This window comes from Cupressus sempervirens, chromosome 6 (genome assembly GCF_028749045.1).
Source record: "Cupressus sempervirens isolate cs-2001-9-10 chromosome 6, ASM2874904v1, whole genome shotgun sequence".
Taxonomy (NCBI): Eukaryota; Viridiplantae; Streptophyta; class Pinopsida; order Cupressales; family Cupressaceae; genus Cupressus; species Cupressus sempervirens.
The window spans coordinates 68,129,278-68,153,746 of record NC_143123.1 but is presented as its reverse complement, the minus strand read 5'-3'; the positions used below and the strand labels follow the sequence as shown (position 1 = coordinate 68,153,746).

The 24,469-nt window shown below is 36.9% G+C and overlaps 1 long non-coding RNA gene across 5 annotated transcripts in view; it reads left to right on the top strand.

Moving 5' to 3' along the window:
- The window catches only part of LOC149551164 (uncharacterized), an 83,936-nt gene that overhangs the window by 3,117 nt on the left and 56,350 nt on the right, over positions 1-24,469 (top strand). The window contains exon 3 of one of the 5 annotated variants that reach the window (XR_016352696.1): positions 15,092-15,324. The exons of the other annotated variants lie outside the window; for them this stretch is intronic. This is a non-coding gene — a long non-coding RNA (uncharacterized LOC149551164). Of the gene's footprint in view, positions 1-15,091; positions 15,325-24,469 lie in introns of those variants that run through there. 5 annotated transcript variants of the gene reach the window in all.

The following is a 24,469-nucleotide window of genomic DNA, read 5'->3' as shown; positions in this document are numbered from 1 at the left end:
GCAAAATAAAAACTAATCTGTGCAAATACAAGTAGTATAAATGAACAAAACGTAAATGGATGAAGCGAAGCTAATCTAAATATGTGGATTTTAAGCACTTATTAAGTTGATTTTAACCAAAATGAAAGATATGTGATCGACTTATCAAATGAAGAAAATAAGACATAGAGAAGGAGATGAAACTGAATTAGACGGTTGACAGTGTGTTCCAAATAAGTCCTTCAAACTCTCAAGCTCATAATGAACAAGACCTGCACAACATAAAAGAAGGAAATAGTTGGGACCACTTAAAAGTTTTCCACAGTCAAACCCTCATTTTGGCATTTCCACCTCTAGAGACAACCAATAGACATGAGAAAAATGGTGATAGATATTCGATGATGGAGATTATGTTCAATAATATGAAAGATAAATAAGATATAGAAGATAGATTCTCAAAGAAGCCGAGTATGAGAGCTTGAGAGTGCAACAATGGTAGAACCCTTAAGAAAAATGGATGATGGGATGTAAAAGCGATTATGTTAAGAGAAAGAAAATAAGTTTGGACATGCGAGTCTTCTATTGAATGATCTATAAGACCTAAAATGTAAGCAAGAGAGGTTTTTTGAACAACTTGAATGAAATTTGTGTAGGCAAGGCCACAATTTGGGTGTTACAACTGGAGGGTGGAAGGTTTGTAACACTCAAACAACTCTCTACATGTTTGTAGATTTACAGATGATAGCGTGCCATGTGGATGTCTTTGAGGCACACTTGTCCATAGATGCTAGGGCCCCTTCACATAGATTTTGGCTACATGTTGATGTGTTATGGTGATGCAGATAAATAAGGTGGTGGAATTGTGTCTTAGGCTAAGATGAGGACAATGTATGCAAATAGATTTTACACAAGGCTGCAAATTTTATGCTATTACATTTTTTCCCCACTTTAGCAAGCATATTGATTATGGAAGAAAAGATAAAGTAAGGAAACTTCTTATCTTGTTGTAGGAATTTCGATACATGGGTTCACCCTTTGTGAAGAACTCTTGGTGCAATGTTAAATTGAGTCTATGATGCTTAGGCATGCTAGGTGGTGAAAGCACCTATGAAAGAGAAAACCGATTAGGCGCATTGATATAATTGGTAAGTTGTGTCATATCAAGTCATATGACATTGCAACTTGATATATTGATCAATTTTTTAGCCCCCACTAAGACATGACAATAGATTGGACCCAATTAAGGCAAGACAATGGTTTGGCCCCCACTTAGGTGAAAAAAGAATTGGTTCCCATTAAGGAAAGATAATGGCTTACACCCTAGAAAGGCAAGAGAGTGGTTTTGTTCCCATTAAGGTTAGATGATCGATTGGCCCTACTAAGGTAAGACAATAGTTTGTCCCCCACTAAGGTAGGACAATGGATTGCCCCTACTAAGGCAAGACGATGGATTGGCCCTCACTAAGGTAGGACAATGAATTGACCCACACTAAGAGAGGATGGTGCTTTTGCTACCATTAAGGAAAGATGGTGGTTTGGTCCCCCACTAAGACAAGATGATGGTTTGACCCCCCACTAAGGCAAGTTCTAAATGATTTTATTTTTAAAAAACAAAGAAAAAATAATGGTGTAGAGAAAATGTTAGCGAAGACAAAGATATGCAGATAATATGGCCCCCCCTTGGGAAGGGCTATGCTGCTCAAAGGCGAGTATAGACAATTCTAAGGAAGGAAGGGTGGATGATGTGACATGTCAACATACGAGCTGTTGTCATGGAGTGTCATGGGAAACACATGTTTCCACAATATCCTACACAAAAACACAAGGGGATATGATAAGATTGACATTAGAATCCAAAAACGTGGATGAAGGTCCACTTTGAGGGGATATATAATCACTACCACCCAAACACAAATTTGAAGAAACACACATGAAAAATAAAAATAAAATTATGGGTTAACATGGAGAAGAGGCTAAATGCTCCTGATGCTTTACATCATCCCCAAATTCAACAATTAAGAATTATGACATATAGAAGAAGGATCATGATAGAGAACCTTCTATTTTCAAGTACCAAAAAAGTACAAGGGTCCCCTGAGAGGGAATAAAAATAACATACATGCTACAAGGGAACATGTACAAAAATACACTAATGTATAGTTGTAAGCATGATCTTGACCGAACAGACCATCCATCAATGAATCATCATCCTCCCAATCTTCATCATATCGAGAGGGAGGTCAACACTACAATGAAACGACTATAAGGACGGTCCCAAATGCCTCATCAGTAGCTAGGGCAAGGGAAAAAGAACTAAAAAAAGTCCACATTCTAAGATCTCTACCATTGTGAGTGAGAGGGATTAGGGAAAGATCATCATCAATGCCAGAATATTCTCTAAGGAGTTGAAAATACAAGTGTCAATGCTCGCATGGAACTCTCAAGGGATTATCAATAGAGAACCATCTTGAACGACCTCTATAAAATTGAGGATTGTAATGTCCCTATCTTTTTAGCAACTAAGTAGAGTTCTTAGCCTTCACGTTCTCCAAAGGCTAAGTGGAGCATAAGAGGAAATTAAATTAATTTCTTATAAAGTCATTAAATAAATTAAAAATTAAAAGGTGACTTTATATTTAATTAATTTAATCAATTATTTTATTGCAAGGAGAAGCTTCTAGATAGTGCATTAATTATTAAAAAGGGGGAAGCCTCTAGTATTTTGATTTTCTAGAAGCACAATTAATTATTGTATTTTAAGAGAGGAGTTTCTATAGAATGCATTAATTATTGGAAGGGGGAAGCTTCTAGTGAATGTAATTAATTAATATTTTATTCCTTCTAGAAAGGTGTAGGGAAAGTATAAATAGAGGTCAGAGCCTCATTGTTTAGCATCAGAGGATTGTGAATTGCATTTGATAAAAGCTTGGAGGTGTGAGTTAGAGATTTGGTCATGGCATTAGAGGACGTTCATCCTCTCTTGTAACATTCTGGACATCATTCCCTTGGGGTTTGGCCTTTGGAATACATTGCTATGTATTTGATTCTATCATTTTGAGAACTAATAATATTTCAGCAGTGGTTCAATCTTCAATTTGCATAAATTCCTTCTTGCTCATGTTATGTGAATTGAACCCTATGCAAAGACATTAAAATCATTTTCAGCAATTGGTTAGTTCTTGGGCATTTCTAGGGTGCCCATTACAGTGGTATCATAACTATAAGTCCTGCCATCTTGTGGAGATCTTCAACATCTATGTTTGAGCATGCGACAAGGGCTTTATAATTTCTGCAATACCAGAGCAAGACAAAGTAGGAGTTCAGAATTGCATAATGAATATGGTAGTTCATCTGTGCATAGGGACATACAATCCAATCATATAGATACAAAGGAGACATTCTTTGAACAAGACAACAGTATGGGTGACCGAGATGATAGGAATACCAGTCCAGATCAAGAAAATGTAATGTTCAAGTTACAAGATACATTGGAGGAGCAGAATAGGCAAATGGATATGATGCAATAGGAGCAGAATAGGCAAATGGATATGATGTTGTAGCTAATGGCTAGACAAATGGGCATCAATATTAATCTGGGTGATGCCAATAATGGAAACAACAATAATAGGGGTAATGATAATGGAGGTCGAGGCAACATTAATGGTAATAATGGATATGACAACAATGGCAATGAGGTGAATAACTTTAGATATGTTGCATGCCTAGCTCAAACAGCCAGCTCAAGACCTCTTCTACCCACCTTCCCACCCAAAGATCCAGTTCAACTGATTAATAAATCGTAGATTACGAAGTTACAGGATCAATTCAGGAGGGATTGGGAGGCTAGTAGACCGGAGTTTCAGGCAAACATTTCTCTTAAAGATTACTTGGAATTGAGGATGAGACACATGCCCAGATCAGGAGGAAGAAGTCAAAACCTTGAGCCGAGAAAGAAAGTTGGGAAACTTTCTTTACCTTATTATGATGCTTTAGGGAAGGTGACTGCACGAGCTTGGGTGCAAAAGATGGATACATACTTGTAGTTGAATCCTATGCCTGAAGAGGAGGCTATAAAGTATGCAGCTATTCACTTGGATGGACTGGCACATGAGTGGTGACACCATGGCATGGTAACCTTGGGACATAATCAAATCACATCTTACGAGGAGTTCACTGAGAAGCTCATAGAGAGATTTGATACTAGGGATCCCAAATTATAGTTTAAGGAGTTGGCACAACTCAAGCAGTGGGGATTAGTTGAGACGTATATCAGTGAGTTTCAGAGGTTAGCTGTGTTGGTCATAGATATTTCAGAGAGGAGGTTGGTAGAGTTGTTTATGGATGGACTCTCAAAACCCTTGTGAGGTTGGATCAAGGGGCATGACCCAATATGTTGCAGGAGGCCACTAAAAAGGCTCGTGACTTAGCACTTTCTTCATTAAGGAGCATATTTCAGCATAGGGATTCTTATATGAAAAGGGACAAGGAGAAGGAAAAAAAACTTTTCACAAGGATGCTCAGCCAAAAATAGATAAGTTGGATAATGACACCTTGAATGATTTAAGAAAGAAGAAGTTATGTTTTCATTGCAGAGAGTCTTGGAATTTATCTCATAAGTGTCCTCTCAAGGCTAAGGCAAATCAAATGGAGTATTTCTTAGCAGAAGAGTCACAGTCAGAGAGGGAGGATCAACACTCTGATTTAGATGAGGATAACACTATAGAGGAGAGGAATATTCCTAAGGATAAGAAGTCATTAGCATGATTAATGGGGGCTCAAAAGGCAATCACATTTAAGGTTAGGGGTACTATCCAAGGGCAAAAAGTGATCTCACTCATTGACACTGGGGCTACACATAATTTTATAGATGCACAATTGGTAGCCAAGAGAGGTCTATAGACCAAGGAGCACACCAGATTTAGAGTCGTGGTAGCTAATGGTGACAAATTATTATGCACTCAAAAGATATCTAATCTTCACATCAGGTTTGGAGATGGCTATGTGTTGGAAGATGAGTTCTATGTGGTAGACATGGGAGACTATGATGTCATCCTCGACATGATATGGATGGCCTTGCTAGTAGAGTTCACACTTAACCTAGCAAAATTGGAGATGAGGTTTCAACATGAGGGAAGAACTGTTGTGCTTAGAGGACTTTCAGATGGGAGTTGTAGAGTAGTTTCCCTGAAGATAATGTAGAGACTTTTTCGTCATAATAACATAGAGTGGGCAGCAGAATGTTTCACTATGCCAACTTCACAAGAGCCATAGGTGAAGAGTCATCCACCACATATCCAGGAGATACTTGACAGGCACAACAAGGTATTTGGCAAGATCTCGCATGGGGTTCCTCCTGACAGGGGAAGAGAGCATGTTATTGAGCTTGAGGAGGGGCCAAACCAGTCATTATTACTCCCTATCGTCATCCTAAGAAACATAAGGATGAGATAGAGAAGGCAATTAAGGAGTTGTTGGAAGTAGGGCATATTAGGCCTAATAAGAGCCCCTTTGGTTCAGCAGTAGTGTTGGTAAAGAAGAAGGATGGGACGATGTGTTTGTGCATTGATTACAGGGCATTAAATAAGAAGACCATTAAGAATAGATATCCCCTCCCACGAATAGATGAGTTGATTGATGAGTTACATGATGCATGCTTTTTTACAAAGATTGATGTATGGTCAGGGTATCATTAGATCAAGATGAGGGAGGAGGACATTGAGAAGACAACTTTTTGGTGTCACTCTGGCCACTTCGAGTTTTTGGTTATGCCATTTGGGCTAACCAATGCCCCTGCTACGTTCCAGAGTTGCATGAATTAGGTATTCAAGGAGCAGCTTAGGAGATTTGTCTTGATTTTCTTTGATGACATTTTAGTCTTCAGTAAGACTTGGGAGGAGCATTTACAACATCTTGAGATGGTGTTGTCCACTTTGGAGAAAGAGTCACTGTATGCCAAGGAATCTAAGTATTTGTTTGGGATGACTAAGCTACTATACCTTGGGCATATCATTAGCGCAGATGGAGTTCGGGTATATCTTGAAAAGATTAGGGCTATTGTTGATTGGCTTACTCCTATGAATCTTACACAGCTTAAGGGATTCCTTGGTCTCTGTGGGTTTTATAGGAGATTTGTTAAGGGATTTTCACAGATCGCAGCACCCTTGATAGACCTTACCAGGAAAGGGGCCTTCGCATGGATAGGTGCTACTCAGAGAAGCTTTGATCATTTCAAGAAGGTGATGTCATCATGTCCAGTACTAGCTCTACCATATTTCACAAAGCCATTTGAGCTTCATTTGATGCGTCAGGAGATGGGATTGGGGCAGTCTTGATGCAGGAGAAGCATCCCATTGTTTTTGAGAGTAGGAAGCTCCGTGGAGTGGAGAGGAGCTATTCCATCTATGATCGAGAGATCTTGGCTATTATGCATGCATTGGCTAAGTTTCGGTCCTACCTAGTTGGGGGAAAGTTTGTTATCAAAATTGATCACAACAACATCAAATACTTCATGAGCCAGCATGATTTGAATAATAGACAATAGAAGTGGATTATGAAGTTACAGGCCTATGACTTTGACATTGAGTTTGTCAAAGGTAAAAGAATGTGGTGGCAGATGCTTTATTTAGGAGACCTCATATTTGTGCTCTAGCTGAGATTACATGAGATTAGAGAAGTAAGATTACAACAGAGTATGCGAGGGACACTTTGGCTTCTAGATTGATTGCAGGCACCATACAAGATGATCGTTATGTAGTGATGGATAAATTGATTAAGTTTTAGGGTAGGATACATTTGATTCCTTCATCATAGTTTAGGGAGGTAATACTAAAGGCATTTCATGATGCACCTACAACTGGACATCTAGGGGTCTTTAAGACCTACATGCAGATCCGTGAGTGGTTCACATGGAAAGTGCTCAAGGATGATGTTCAGAAGCATGTCAGGGAGTGTACAATTTGTCAATAGAATAAGGGAGAGCACACATATTCTGTAGGGTTTTTATAGCCTTTGCCCATTCCGGATAGGAAATGGGAAAGTATTTCTATGGAATTCATCACCGGGTTACCATGAGTAGAGGGGAAAGATTGCATCTATGTGATAGTTGACCGGTTGACAAAGTTTGCTCACTTCTTTGCTATTCCATCCACTTACATAGCAGCACAGGTGGCTGATCTTTTCTTCACAGAGATATTCAGGTTACATGGGCTACTTAGTTTCATTGTCAATGATCGGGACAATCAATTTATGAGTACTTTTTGGTAGGAATTGTTTAGGTTGTGCGGTACAGATCTTACACTTAGCACTAGTTATCCTCTACAGACAGATGGACATATAGAGATTGTGAATAAATGGGTGGAAGGATATCTGAGGAACTATGTGACTGCACAACAGAGGGCTTGGGTCAAATGGCTACATATGGGAGAGCACTGTTATAACACCACTTATCATATATCCATCAAGATGACTCCAATCATGGCACTGTACGGTTATGAAGCACCTAGTTTCATGGATCTGGTTTTGGGGGATAGTAGAGTGCCCAAAGCAAAACACTTCTTGCAGGATAGTTAGGACATTTTGAGGGTGCTCAAGGAGAATATACAACAAGCCCAAAATCAGCATAAATTGTATGCTGACCAACACCAGATAGAGCAAAATTTTGAGGTTGGGGATATGGTTTACCTGAGGCTACAACCATATAGACAGTGATCACTCAAGAAGAGCATAGCAGAGAAGTTGAGGCCTAGGTTTTATGACCCCTACAAAGTGATTCACAAGGTGGGCGAGGTTGCTTGTGAGATTGAGCTTCTAGACGGCAGTCAGGTGCAGAATGTGTTTCACGTGTTGAGGCTTAAGAAAGCCATCGGTAAGAGAGTAGTGCCTTTTGTAGAATTGCCACCATTAGATGAGGAGGGAAATCTTGTATTGATTCTTGCGGCTATTCTAGATACTAGGGAAAGGACTTTTTGAAACAGGTTGATTAAAGAATATTTAGTCAAATGGAGATATCTGTCAGAGGAAGATGCTACTTGGGAGAGTGAGCAGGTGCTACAACAAATAGGACTGAGATTGCTTCAGGACAAACAATTTCAAGGAGGGCGGATTGTAATGTCCCCATCTTTTTAGCAACTAAGTGGAGTTCTTAGCCTTCATGTTCTCTAGAGGCTAAGTAAAGCATAAGAGGAAATTAAATTAATTTCTTATAAAGTCATTAAATAAATTAAAAATTAAAAGGTGACTTTATATTTAATTAATTTAATTAATTATTGTATTGCAAGGAGAAGCTTCTAGACAGTGCATTAATTATTGGAAAGGGAGGAGCCTCTAGTAATTTAATTTTCTTGAAGCACAATTAATTATTGTATTGTAAGGGAGGAGTTTCTAAAGAATGCATTAATTATTGGAAGGGGGAAGCTTCTAGTGAATTACTTATTAGAAAGAGAGAAGCATCTAATAATTTAATTTTCTAGAAGCACAATTAATTATTGTATTGTGAGGGAGGAGTTTCTATAGAATGCATTAATTATTGGAAGGGGGAAGCTTCTAGTGAATGTAATTAATTAATATTTTATTTCCTTCTAGAAGGGTGTAGGGAAAGTATAAATAGAGGTGAGAGCCTCATTGTTTAGCATCGAAGGATTGTGAATTGTATTTGATAAAAGCTTGGAGGTGTGAGTTAGAGATTTGGTCTTGGCATTAGAGGACATTCATCCTCTCTTGTAACATTCTAGACATCATTCGCTTGGGGTTTGGCCTTTGGAATACATTGCTATGTATTTGATTTTATCATTTTGAGAACTAATAATATTTTAGCAGCGATTCAATCTTCGATTTGTATAAATTCCTTCTTGCTCATGTTATGTGAATTGAAACTTATGCAAAGACATTAAAATTGTTTTCATCAATTGGTTAGTTCTTGGGCATTTCCAAGGTGCTCATTACAAGGATGCAAACTCAAGAGAAGATAGAGCTTTATCCACAAAATGAGTACTAAGACATAAAGATGGTCTACAGATGTAGACTTGTAATGTCTATATTCTCAACCTTGCTTGATCTTGTTATCACAAGATAGAGATGTGGTCCTCCTATCTATTGTTGGCTGGCTTCAGGATGTCTAGGTAGTTGGTGTGGTGATGACTGGAAGGTGTAGGTGGGTTGAAAGGAGTAGGCATGAATGCATTGAAAATGAACTGTGTGCATATCATGTTCAAAGGTTTGGAAAATAGAGGGATTTTTGATAGGGATGCAATGAGAGGTGACACATATGAGGGATAGTTAAAGACTTGGACCTGCTTAGCACAAGGCTCAATGGTCACTCCTAGTGTAGAGGGAAGCAAGGTAAAAACTGTAGGAGGATGAGGCGGTGCAAGGGAGGAGCTAGATGTAAATATTAAAGTGGGTATGTATATAGGTCCTAAAGATGCACTATTCGCCCTTGTAGTGGCCTCTTGAGCTAGGGCCTTGTCCCACCTATGTTAGCTACTCTTATGTGCAGGTTGGTTTCGGGTAAGTGGGGTCCTGGATGAGATGATTGTATAGTAGTGTCATCTAGCATCATAGGATAGACTTGTGGTGCCATGGATAACATTGTAGAGGGTACCATCGATGGGGTAGGACTAAGGACCAAGGTTATGATGGCGTAGTCATGGGTGACCTTCCCATTTTTCCCTTGTGAGTAACTAGGGGGACGTGAGGAGTCCTTGAAAGATGAGTGGTGGGTGCCAAGGGTGACATTGCAATTCAATGGGTCTTCATGGCTTGACCATAAACAATGGGGCAATGAATGTTTGGATAATGGGAATGACATGTGGTGAATGCACCTTGGATTTAGGCAACATCAATACCTTTCCTTTGTCCATGTGTGAGATGGATGCAGGAACGAAAGACACTTTTAGGGATTGTGACTCCTTTGGTGGTCCTGGAGGCTTCCCACAAGGCATGTGTTCCCTTGGGCCCCATATGAAGAAGGGACCTCATTGGGGTTGTATATTGAGCCTTGCAATAGCGAGGGATGCCTAAGGTGGCCATGACACACATACTCATTTTCCCAACTTTATATGCTTGATATGCAAAGAATGTGAGATCCTACTAGGGATGTAGGGGCCCAATTGCCTTAGGCCAAAACTGATTGAGGGTGAAGCCACCATGGGACACCAATAGATGGTAGCTAGTGCCTTGGACTATATGGATAGTTCCTTAATGCAAGAACTTCAAGTACTTGTGAACCAATGGGGGGATGACACACATAGATTCCTACTAAGGAATATCTAGCTTGACCTAAAAGAGGTTCAGTTTAGGGACCACAATGAAGGTGGTGAAGAAACCCTTGGATCCCACCCAATGGTCAATTTGGTAGATCCCAAACAAGGGAAGGACATTCCAGTGTACATGTAAATGAAAACAAATTTAAGCCATTCACAAAGAGTTTAATCCATTTACAAAAACTATATCCTCTATGATAACATTGACCTAACTTGAAGGGTCCATCAATAAACCTCTAATGGAAATGGACCATTGATGGTAGCCAAGACATAGAGAGGAATACATTCTACATTGTAGGGCTTGTCCAAGGGGTGAAGGATAGTTTCATTTCGAGAACCCTCTAGACTTGTGGCGAAATATGTGTGATGATCACCATTGATGCAAGGTAACACTCTCAATGTCCTTTTAGAAAAGTGGTTGTTCACATTAGTTTCACCAAAATGTGGGGAAAAAATAATGCAATAGCCTAGAAGCTGGTTAAAGCCTCAAATGATACACGATTTCCTTCAAACCACCTCATAATGTCAACTATGAGTGCTAGTGATGCAAGGAGGAGGTGGTGATAGTTATTGTTATAACCAAACTCTATAACTAGGCTTCTTCCAAGCCTTCCAAACAAATTGCTTTCAGTCCCTCAGGACTCTTCCAAGGCTAGAGACTTGGTTTGTTACAAAAGGTATATTTAAAGTATGATTGTGAGAATGTAAAGTTAATTGATTAAAGCTAAGAGTGAGTGTGATTTATTTAATCGTGAATTAAAAATAAAATAAAAATGATAAAGGTATTTGGATTATCAAAATCAAAAGAACTCAAAATCATAAATAAACTACAAAATTCGTTGGCTTACTACCTCATACAATGTGCAACTTAGAGGACTACAATATGATTGATAGATGATTGCAACATGCTAACATCTTGCATATGTAGAGTACACAAAAAATATAAAATGGGAATGAAAAGATGCAAAAACTAAAAATTAATCTATGAAAATATGGATAGGGTAAATGAACATATCATAAATGGATGAAGAAAAACTATTTCAAGTGCTTAAAATGAAAGAGAAATGAAAAATATGTGGATTTGAAGAACTTACTAAGTAGATTTAGTTGGAAAATAGGGCACAAAGGAGAAATAAGAGGAGAAACTAAAAAATGGGATCTATCGAACATAGACCCAATCATTGTATTTATAAGAAAATATATTAAATTCTACATAGACTATAGCCTAAAGTTAGTTGAAGAATTGATGGTGGACAGTGCGGTGGACAATTAAATGTGTTGGGCAACTAGTTGATTAGAGTCGACTCTTGTTTGTCTTGATAACACATGTAAACACGATTAATTTATGCCTTCTAACATCCCCCTATAAATTAATTATGCTGATTGTTTTAAAATATCCCTCCATAATCTAAAATGATGAGTCCTCACCTTAAAATTTGTTCGTCACCTATTTACAATTACCTATCAAATTCTAACTTTTATATTGTTTCTCCTCATCACAATTACTCTAGATTTTTACTACCTATCCCTAACTGATACAATTTGAAATAGTTTTCAGATCAACATGAATTCCACAAACATCACACAAGTGGTTTCAAGTGTTAATCCTATGGCAAGACATATTGTCAATTAGTGACAAACCACTTAAGCTACCCAAGAAGGTCGGTTAAACTCTAACCGAGCTTTTCATCAGTAAGCAGATTTTAGTGTAGTCTGAGAAGATGAAGGATATACTATGTTAACCGAGCTCACAATATAAACCGAGTTACCTAAGTTGCCAGTGAAAACCAAGTTCCTAGTGTGAACCAAGTTTCACAGTGTTAGCCAAGTTCTCAATTTGAACTAAGCTAATTAGTTCAAGTTAGATTTCTCCTGTATCACTCGAGTGTCATAGAGTTATCCGAGCATCTAATAAAAAGTGTCACCTGAGCTCATTGTATTGCTCGAGCATCAATAGAAGATCAAGTGCACAACATTGCCCAAGCATCAATATTTGGCTGACGTAAGATATAATGTGATAATTCTGAAGATAACTTTTATGTGAGCCGACTTGTCATGTAGTTATTGATTGAAGTGTATATAAGGAAGACATCTTATTCACCAAATACTCAAATAAGGTTTGATATCACAAGTCTTGGTCTCCCAGAATATCAACATTCGATACTCACCAAGTACTCAAAAGGTTTTGATATTACATCTGATATCAAAAGTATTGGCCTCTGAGAATATAAATGGTATTCACCAAGTACTCAAAAGGTTTTGATATCGCATCTGATATCAAGAGTATTGGCCTCCCAGAATAATACTCTTTGAGTAATGGCCTTCTAGAATGTTGTGATGTAAGACATTCCCCATATACTGAAATCGTTTAATCTCATGATATAAGCTATTGTAAGGTCATCACCTTACAATAACTTCTGCAAATACAAGTGACATCATTTGGTAGTCGTCACCTCGTCATGATGTACACAGGGGGTTAGGCCAATTAAAATCACATAGTCATGAGGTATATTCATGAATCACTCTCCTCTTAACTGCTATAATTTATTGATTAATGGAGAATCCATTTGAACATGGTTTACTCCATCTGAATCAATATGATTGAAATCACTGGAGGTTGATTGAATCATATCCTCCATCTGCTCCTTCAGACAAATGCATCAAACTCCCTCTAAACATGAATCTTCTGAGCTCCTATACCTTTGAAAAAGTATCGAACGTCTCCCTTTGAATCTGAAGTCAATCTTCCTTTTCCTACAAGTACATTCTCGAAAAAAAATCAACAGAAATAGCTCTTATAGTACTTATTGAATTAATATAAGATCTTTTCCAATAGGATATAGATAATTATCAAACATCATACTTTGAGATTTCAATATATAGATAGATATCTAATTTAAATATGTACATTGAACACACACACGCGCGCGCGCACACACATATTCCATCTTGTATTTATATTATTTATTACCATTTATATTTTGATTTATAATATCCCATGAATTGAATATTAACACTTAAACATACCTTGATAGTAAATAACATATAATGATGTATGAAAAGTAAAATATAATCATACCTTCTACCTTGTCTTACATGATAGACATATGCGTTTGGGGATTCATTAATTACCAATACACATATATGGGTGTGAGTTTTGATCCTACCTTGTCACTATCTAGTTGGGTGATGTGGAGATGCTACCAATAGAAGGTAGGCTTGTACCAATTCAGTGTAATTCCCTCCTTGCCCGCGTGGGCCTGTGTACTGCATTTACTGATCCACTTTGTTATGGAATGGGTCCTTATTCTTGCTTTCCTTATTGTACTTGCCTGATTATTGGGGCCCGTCACATGTTATTTGAACATTTTCCTTATTATGGCAATCCAAATTAAAAGTAATATAAAGAAAATATCAACATTTTCCTTAAATGACCCAAATCTTCTACATATCTCAAGAGGTTGCAACATCCCATGCTTTGGTGATGATTTAGTCAAGCACCACAAAAGTCACAAAATGAAGAGCATATCAGACATTTTAAAAAAATAATCAAATCCTCTAAGTCCTGATGAATTAGAGATAGTGACATGGAAGCCAAAATTAATGGACCAAGTGATGAATCCTAGTCAGCATCTGGACAGCTCGGAGGGTAGTAGAATTCAATGCTAGGCTGGCAGTTTGATTGAGCATCATATCGATAAGGTAAAGTAACTATGCCTATTGACATATATATTCACTATGCCAGTGATGAGTCAATCTCTATTCCTCTTTGAATAATATATCTATTATTTTCCTACCTATATTCCTTTGTTCCCATTATGTGCATAGTTATGTGATGGTTTGCTGCATATACTAGTCGCTTATTCATTCCATCATTGAGATACTCGATGATCTTTCCTAACATAAAATATCCAAACAAGGATATTGTGCACAAGATGTAGAATTTAATTACTCACTCTTTCATCTCATATTCAATGATTTGATATTGAGTGATATATGGTTTTAACTTTTGACAACCGATTTTTAGATCGTAGATATTGTTAGTGTCTTCTTTGTACTTTGTATGTCTATGGTTGATGGTGCTTAATTTATATCAGTTGATGAGTCTGCCACCATTGAATTGGATATATAGTTTTGCACCAGGGTATGTGTAAGATCATGGTCAACCAAACTATGGCCTTCAGTGGTAGTGAAATACCAACAAGTCAGGATTATGATAACTTGACACTTAATTTTAAAATAGTTATGGGATTTATATTGAAAAGTTCTAAGAAAAAAATTTGTAGGAAATTGAATTTAGTTTTAAACTACTAGGCCTTATATGGAGAAAAAATTATTTGATTGGTCAAAATTTTGGATTTTGATGCAGTATTACAAAAATTTCAGGGCAAAAATAAAAAGTAGGTGTATGTCTAACCACCTTAATCAAAACCAAATGATAATATTTTTAAAAATAATTACCGATATAAAAAGTAGACTCATGACCAGATGTGATGCATATTTTTGGGTATTTCTATTCCAAATAAGTAATTAAACATGATTTTTCTACGATAACTTTTTTAGAATAAAATCTCCCGTGTTTGACCACCTTAACTAATTGAAAACTTTGCAAAATTATTATTTTCTTTTTTTTCTTATACTAAGCAAAGCATAGAATGTGAGACAACTTTTGGATTTCAAAAATGTTATACTGTTTAAAAGTTATAGCTATTTTTCAATCAGCATGCCAATCAGTAGTTCACAAACATCTTCATTAGAAATTAACTAATAAATAGTTATCCAATAGTATATGTATACCAAGGCATTAACAAGGGAGAAGTTGAACTCCTCCTCAACTTTGGTTGGTCTTATAGACTGAACAAAATAAAAGAACATCAGAGTCCAGGATGATTTGATATTCTAGTGGGAGCTATAGGTTTAGCGATGCTACGATCAGTCTCAAAGTGGGAGGTTACTATTGTGGAGTCTGATCAATCTCCAAGTGGAAGATTGTTGTGATGTGGAGCCTAATCAAACTCAGAGGTTTATTCAACATGGTTTACCCCTAGATTATTTCTATGGGGGTTCGGGGGTAGCTCGCCTAAGATGGGGTTTTCGGGGGTAGCGCCCCTGAAGCAAAAAATGATTGCTATTGTAAATGGCATTGGTTGCTATTTTTCTATTGGACAACATATTCTAATCCTATTTTTTTAAGTGACAAAAGCTTGTATAAAATGTATTAGGGTTAGGGATTTCATTATGTATGATAAGATTGTAGCTTCTTGCAGTGGTATTTAGTTGTAAAGGATTGTGAATTGTAATCACCAGATAATAATAATATTGGACTTGCTGTTAGTGGATGTAGCCCAAGGATTGGGTGAACCATGTTAAATCATTGTTTCTTGTATTCTCTTCTATGTGATTTTTTATTTTTTGATATTGGTTATATTTGCATGTAAATGTTATTTATGTCTGTGGTTGATCCTAATAGTGCAAAAGTTTCATCATAATCTATTCCTTCTTCTTGAGAATAACCTTTACAAATTACTCTTTCTTTGTTTCTTATTGCTTCTCCATTTTCATTTAGCTTATTTCTCAAAATCCATTTTGTTCCTATCACATTCTTCTCTGTAGGTCTTGATACTAACGTCAATGTGTTGTTATTCTCTATCTGATCAATTTATTCATTCATAGATTTTATCCAATTATCATTTTCCAATGTAGCCTTAACTGTTCTTGGTTCAAGATCAACAATCAAATGGATACTATCTCTTTCCTTACTTCTTGTCTATACTCTAGTGCCTATGTCACCAATAATTTGTTCAGGTGATTGATTCTTTCTCAAATATTTGACTAACACAGGTTGTAATAATTCATTCATAGCATTTTCTTCACTCAGTAGGTGTTCAACTTCCTACTCAAGTGGTACTATTTGGTGCTAGGGTAAAGCAGTTCCTGACTTAGGTAATATTGTCTGATGCTTAGTAACTCTTGGCTGTAACTTGGGTAGTGTGCCTAGTGCCTCTTCAAAAATATACACAAACTTGTCATAATCTTTAGGTTCCCTTTTGATTTCCATATAATTCCTTTCTTTAAACTCATCAATTCTCACATTTGCACTTCCAATCATTTTGTTAGTAGCTTTGTTCAAATATTTATAAGATTTTCTCTTAGATGAATAGCCAAGGTATATACCACCATCTCCTTTCAAATTAAATTTACCATTCCATGTATTTTTATGAATGTAACATCTACTTCCAAATATTTTGAAGTAACTTATATTAGGAGTATGATCATACCATAGTTCATAGGGTGACTTATTTGTTCCTTTCTTCAACTGAACTCAGTTGAGAGTATAATAAACAATGCTAATAGCTTCACTCTAGAATATATGTGCAACCTCTTTTAATTTCAATCTTTAGTGTCCTTTGTAGAATCCCCAATTGATCTATTTCTTCTCTCAAAAAATTCATTTTGGCGTGGTGTCCTTAGTGTCAACAACTCTCTTAATACCATTCTTAGCACAAAAGTTAGTAAATTCAATAGACATAAACTCACCACCTCTATCAGACCTTAAACATTTCAGTGATTTACCTAGCTTTGACCACTTGGTCTAGAATGATTGTGTGTACCTTTCTTCTGATTATATAGTGTCAAAATTTCTTTATTGTCCTAACAAGACAAAATGCCTACTTTTCGATGGTGGAATACCAGACTTAGGCATTGTTGAAGGGAGAGCTCATAAAACCGATAGGTTTGTCTTCTCCTTCAACCTTCTGAGTTAAAACTGTAGCAACGGACTGCACAGATACAAAGGAATAAATATAAAATGGGAGGTTGTAATCAGGGTTCCTGAGAATAAGGGCCTTTGTGATCGCTTGTTTTCTCTTTTCAAAGGCTTGTTTTGCCTCTGTGCTCCACTCAATTTTATTTTCCTTTTTCATCATGTTGTTCAAAGGTTTCAACACTTCAGTAAATCCAATGCTGAAACATCGGACAAAGTTTAGCTTTCCAAAGAAAGACTTCATTTCTTTCTTGCTACCAGGCATTTGTAAAGTCAATAATGCTTCTACTCTCTCGGGGTGAATGGTGATACCCTTCTCAGAGATGATATGTCCTAATAAATTTCCTTCAGTTACCCTGAATATGCATTTCTTAGGGTTCAAGGAGATGCCAGACCATCAGTGTCTCTTGTAAATCTAAGGTGAGTAGGGTGGTCATTCCTATCCTGGGAAAAGATTGTCAAATCATCCATGTAGATGATTATGCATTTATTGACTAGGCCCTTGAAATTCGTATCAATATTGCCTTTTGAAATGTAGCACCAACATTGATGAGCCTGAATTGTGCATCTATAGGCAAACAATGCCCACTTTGTGGTGAACATCATTTTCAATCGATCTTATTGGTTTACCATAATTTGATTACAACTAAAGTATTTTTCTAAGAAAGACATCATTTGTGCTCCATTTACAAGATGCAAAATTTCGTCTAGTGAGGGTAGTGGATGGTTATCCTTCATCAATGCTCTATTCAAGTTCCAAAAATCTACACATAATCAAATTTCTCTAGTCTTTTTCTATACCAGGACCAAATTAGCTACCTAGCTAGTGTGTCAGATGGGGAGGATTATTCTTCTTAACAATAGCTTCTGAACCTCTTAATAAATCAAGGGTTCTATCAAAGGGTTTACAAGTCATTGTCTTTGTTGAAAGGGATTGGTACTTGGTTTGAGTGGTATAGTGTGTGATGATGTGTCATGTTTTCAAATCTTCATAGCTCCAATAAATTTAGAGTCTCCCATAGCCCAAAGGCGGGCAACTCTTAAATAGGGAAAAGAGAAGCCCTAACACCAAAGCTTCATACTCTGACACTCTATTTATGCATTCAAATTGTAGTTGGTAAGATGCAAGGAAATATCTTTCTCTTGGGTCGATCAATTCTCCCCTTGCACTATCTCCACCCTTGGCTTGGGATTCATCAAACTTTAAGGTCCACAGTCGAGGCCTAGAGGGTAGAGTAAGGAGCATTTCTAGTGGTGAAGGTGTTGGCAATATGGTTAAGAAGGATATGTTAGGCTTGTCATTTATGGAAACATATATCTCAGGATGAGATGGCATAATGTACAGTTAAAGATCAGTCTATGATAGTTTATGGCAGAATGTATAGTTAAAGATCAGTCTATGATCAGTCTATGATTAGTCTATGGTAGGATGTACAATTAAAGATCAGTCTCTTGGGTCGATGAATTCTACCCTTGCACCATCTACACCCTTGGCTTGGGATCCATCAAACTTGAAGGTCCATAGTTGAGGCCTAGAGGGCAGAGCAAGGAGCATTTCTAGTGGTGAAGGAGTTGGCAATATGGTTAAGAAGGATAAGTTAGGGTTTTCATTTATGGAAACATATATCCTAGGATGAGATATCATAATGTACAGTTAAAATTGTCTAAGTGTTAGATAGTTTCACTAACAACATAGAGACAGTTTTTGGTAATGCACAGTCTATAGAAATATTTGGCACGTCCGCAATTAAGGTCATATAGTACAGAGTGTCTTGATGATGTGGCCAAGTGCACAATATGGCACAGACAATACTACATAAGATATATTAGTTTTATCAGTAAAGGCAATGAACAGAGTAGAATAGAGTGCAACCGTAAAAGGTGAATAACAGGTTAAGGAACTATGTTGGTTATGAAATAATTACTTAATTATTTAGGGATGACATCCTAGATGTTAACCCTATGTTAGCAAGAGTTATCTTTGTAATATGCCAAGCGTGTGATAGCTTGAAGGCCAACATTATAGAGTTTTGTTAAAATATAAGATATAAAGGAAGATTACAATTTGTGAAGTAAAGTGTAGTGTTGCAAAATATGTATGTGATATGTGAAATTATGTGAAGGCTATGTGATGTGAATTTTGATGTAAGATCAGAGATATGCAAAGTACAATAGCCAACAGTAAAGATGTTTTTGTATCTATCTTATAAGAACTACATTTTATAATTGCATGTTTGGGCAGTGGGCTCAACTTGCATACATTTTGTAATACCAACTCATAACAAGGTTGAAGCAACTCCTAACAGGGTTGAGGATTTTAATAGGGCCTATTCCTCTAACAAGGACTGAGACACTATATGTAATTCATACACTCCTAATATGGTCAATATCCTTAACATGATTCTTTTGTTTAGTGGATCATTTTGTGGGTACCATCCCCATTGGGGTTTTCCCTTGGCTAGGGTTTCCCAAATAACTAAATATGGTGTTATGAGTTCTCTTTGTGCATGGATTTATTTACTGTTCAACGTTGTTGGTTTACTTTCATATGCATGTGATAAAGTAATTAACAATATTCAGTTGTGGGAAAACATTTGTAGAATATTGATTCACCCCTGTCTCTATATTATCTATTTCTAACAATTAGAGTACAATTACTTAGAAGAGACTTAACAACTTGAGTAAGATCTCTATGAATATGAAACAATTAAAGAGGAATCTTGAAGAAGCCCTTAACCAAATTGATCTTCTTACTGAAGAAAGAGACAACCTGAAAGAAAGGTATGAAGATGCAAAGGATTACACTGGGAAACTAAAAGATAAGATTGATCGTCTCAAATCTAGAAAAGAACCTTGAGAGCAGACAAATGATAATGATGAGATAACAACCTTAAATAAAGAAAATGAGATTTTGAAACATGAATTGAAGATTGTTTAACTAAAACTGAGTCTAAAGAAGGATGTGATGGAGGAGTATCGTAGGTGTAAGAACAATCATGCATCTACCAAAAATATTTTATTTCAGTTGTTTAAAATAAGGATTGTCTTAATGAAGAGTTGATGTCTATGGATGCTTGCTACTTAGTAAGTCAGTCATACGAGCTCAGAATGTCCTAATTTTAGAAGTGGATATTAATCTTGGATATATCAACCTACTAGTCAAGGCTCAACACCATATCATGTGTATTTATGAATTTATTGTGAATTTTTGGTTTATAATTTTGGTATATAAACTTCATGTTCACTGTTGAAGGCCTAAATGTGCTTGGATGAGGCTTGAAAACTTGACAAATAGTCGCTTGCATAGATCCAAGTCTGTAGATCAGAAGCTTAGGTTTTTGAAGAGTTGTTATAGTAACCAATCAGAGCAATGGTTCAAGAGTTATGGCCTTCCGAAGTTCAGCAGACTAAAACTCCCAAAATAAATGTCAAAAGTTTATTTGGCTAACTCTATATGTATTGTTAGGGTTTGTCGGCCCTAGGTATTAAGTTTGAGTATCTAGAACCTTCCCAGGTGATATAAAATTGCCTATTTAAGAAATGCCCAAACATTGTCTAGGACAACTCTGGGTGATAGTTCACAACATTGTCTTGCAAATTACTGTAACAAAGGCGCCCATGTGGGTTAGTATAGTGTAATTGTGAATTCTGCAATTCCACATTTGCGGCGATAATAAGAAGCCCATATTTTGTTCTCACAAATTGCTGTTATTTTTTTGTTTCTCTTATGTGTTTATTGTATTTAGGGGAGTAGACTTCATCAATTGGTATCAAAGTTGGAGTTCTTAAGTGTGTGGATAGATCAACAATTCTGAAGCATTTCACACTAGGATAATGGTTTGGGCTGTGCGTGTAGACAAATTGTTGACTGTAAGGTAGTTTGTACTAGGGTTTCAGCAGAAGCACATAAATGCCCCCACGAAGAGAGCGTGGTGGAAGAGTCAAAGGTGTTACACCTGAGGACTTTAGAACCCTCCAGAGGAAAATGCAAGCATTACAAGAATAGATGCACAGAGGAATGAATCTTTCCATAGGAGATGATGTAAGTGACAATGAAAGAGAAGAAGAAGGAATGTAGAGCAAGCAGTAGTAGAGGAGGTTCTTAACCCATAGGATGTGAAGCTTTTTAAGACCATTTCTAATATTGGAAAAAGACCTAAGTTTGATGTTCCCACATTTTTGGGAAATCTCAACCTAGTGGTATTGATTGACTAGATCAATGATTTAGAAGAGTACTTTGAATATGAAGATATTGACGATTCGGATAAGGTCAAGTTTGTGAAGGCCAAATTGAAAGGTCATTCAAAGATCTAGTGGCAGGAGATCTAGTTGGAGTGAATAAAAGATGAAAGGAAAAAATCACCAAATGGAATAAGAGGGTAGCTAAAATGAAGTGATAGTTCATTCCCGTCGACTTTGAGCTTGATTTGTTGAAGAAAATGCAAGGGTTGAAGCAAGCAGGAAAATCTGTTCAAGAATATACAGAAGAGTTCTATTGAGTTCTCATTAGAACCGGCCATGCAGAAGTTGATAAGGAGAAAGTGGCCCATTATCTTAATGGGTTAAGGGAAAGTATTCAAGAGGAGCTAAGTCTTGTTCGAGTGACCAATATTGAGGAGATGTACCAGTTTTCCCTTAAGAAATGAGAAGCTAAGCAAGAAGTTTGTTAACAAAAATAGTGGTAGAGGTCATGGTGGAAGATCTAGCTGATGGTCTTATGGAGGCCAAAATGATGATCAAAAGATCAAGGATGAGGTTGGAAGTAGCAGTCATAACTAGAGGTGAAATAATTCCAATCGTTTCCATGACAAAAATGATAGAGATCAAAGAGGAAGAGGAAGAGGGAAAAGATCTGGAAGGGGAGGTTTTTCGTGGAAAATGCTCTCACTATGGAGAAGGGCATAGAGAAGTCGAATGTTCCCAACGCCAAGAAAGAACTGATCGAAGAACAAAAGGCCAAGCTAAAGTTGCGCATGTTGATGAAGATGCTAGATCATCACATTCTGAAGAGGTTGAAAGAGGAGAAGTCCTAGTTAACTGAAGAGTTTTGCTAAGTGGCAATAATTAACTTGATCAAAGAAGGAGCTTTGTTTCACACTAGGTGCAAATGTAAAGATAAGTGTAGTGAAGTGATCATTGATGGTGGAAATACTGACAAACTATTGTTAGAAATGATGATCACAAAATTGAAGCTAAATAGGTAGAAACACCCATGTCTATATTGTATTGCTTGGGTGCAAGATGACCACAAGGTCATGGCCAGTGAGTAATGCTAATTGAAGTTCAAGATTAGAAGCTACCAGGATGAGGTGTTGTATGATATCATACCTATGGACATATGTCATATGTTGTTGGGTAGGCCATGACAGTTTGACAAGCATGTTGCACATGATGGGTGAATATATACCTACACTCTGACAAAGGATGGAGTGAAACATAAGTTAAAGCCGTTGAAGGAGAAAGAAGAAAAGGTATGTAGTGCTTCCAGAATATGTTTTGTTGATGGAAAAGAGTTTCTCCAAGGTATGAAGTGTGAGCATATGTGTTTTTCTATAATTCCAAAAGATGGTAAAGAAGAAGTAGAAGAGGTACCTGCAAAAGTTGCAGATATGTTGGGAGAATTTTCTAATATTGTGTTAGATAATGTACCTGATGGATTACCCCTAGTGAGGAAGATCAATCATCAGATGGATTTGATTCCAGGAGTATGTTTTCTAAACAAGGCAACACACATAATGACACCGAGAGAAAGTGAAGAGTTGAACAAACAAGTTCATGAGTTGTTGTAGAAGGGTTTGATTCAAGAGAGTTTGAGTCCATGTGCTGTGCTAGCAGTATTAGTGCCAAAGAAGAATGGAGGATGGAGGATGTGCATAGTTTCTCACCCGATTAACAAGATCACAATCAAGTACAAATTTCCATTGCTAAGGATGGATTATATTATGGACTCTTTGAGTGGAGCTGTTTATTTCACAAAGATAGATCTAAAGAGTGGATACCATCAGATTTGAATCAGAGAAGGTGATGAATGGAAGACTACCTTCAAGATAAGGGAAGGACTGTATGATTGGTTAGTCATGCCTTTTCGGCTAACCAATGCACCAAACACTTTCATGAGGCTCATGAATGAGGTACTAAAGGAGTTTCTAGGAAAGTTTGTCATTGTTTACCTCGATGATATTTTGATCTTTAGTAAGACATTGGAGGAGCATTTGATTCATATTTGAAAGGTGTTTGATAAGTTGAGGGATTTGGTGTACCTAAAGAAGTGCCGTTTTGTGAAGGAGTTGGTGTACCTAGGATTTGTAGTCTCAGCAAAAGGTCTGAAAATGGACTTGGAGAATGTGAAGGCTATCCCTGAATGACCTACTCCAAAGAATGTTATAGAGGTAAGCTATTTTTATGGAGGCCACTTTTAATAGAATGGTCAGAAGAGGTTTTAGTAGTATTTGTGGACCCTTGACTAAAACAATGAGAGGGGATAGGAAAAAATTTAAGTGGATTGTAGGAGTAGATAAGAGTTATAATTTGTTGAAACAAAAAGTTATAGAGCAGCCTGTTTTACAACTTCTAGATTTTAACAAGGTGTTTCAAGTAGATTGTGATGCTAGTGGTACCACAATAGGAACTATTCTGAGCCACAAAGGTAGACTTGTTGCTTATTTCAGTGAGAAGTTGAATGATGCCAAAAAAATTCTTATGTTTATGATCAAGAATTTTATGCTATAGTTTAGGCATTGAAGAAGTGGAGACACTATCTTCTTCCTAAGGAGTTTTTTTTGTATACTGATCATCAAGCTTTGCAATATCTGAATAGTCAAGGAAAATTGAACCAAAGACATTTGAAGTGGGTTGAGTATTTGCAGAGTTATACATTTGTTTTGAAATACAGGAGTGAGAATTCTAATAGAGTTGCAGATGCTCCTAGTAGAAAACAACTTTTGCTAATAGAAATGCAAATAGAGGTGGTTGGATTCAAGGAACTCAGTACTTTGTATTCAGATGATCTTGATTTTGGTTAAGCATGGAAGGCTTGCATTAAACTTGTTACACTTGATAGGAAGAAAAGGTTGGATTTCGTGATCCAAGATAGTATGTTGTTCAAAGGAAACTAGTTGTGCATTCTATGAAGTTCAATGAGAATGAATATCATCATTGAGAAGCATAGTAGAGGATTTTTTGGACATTTTGGGAGAGATAAGACCATTGCTTTGGTTGCTAAGAACTATTATTGACCATAGTTGTAGCAAGATGTGAAGAAGTTTGTACAAAGTTGTAGAGTATGTTAGATGACAAAATGAGTTAAGAAGAATACAAGGTTGTATCAACCCTTACCTGCACTAGAGAAGCCATGGGATGATGTTAGCATGGATTTTGTTCTTGGATACCAAGGAATTATTGAGGGCATGATTCTATTTTTGTGGTGGTTCACAAGTTTTCAAAGATGACACATTTCATTCCCTGCAAG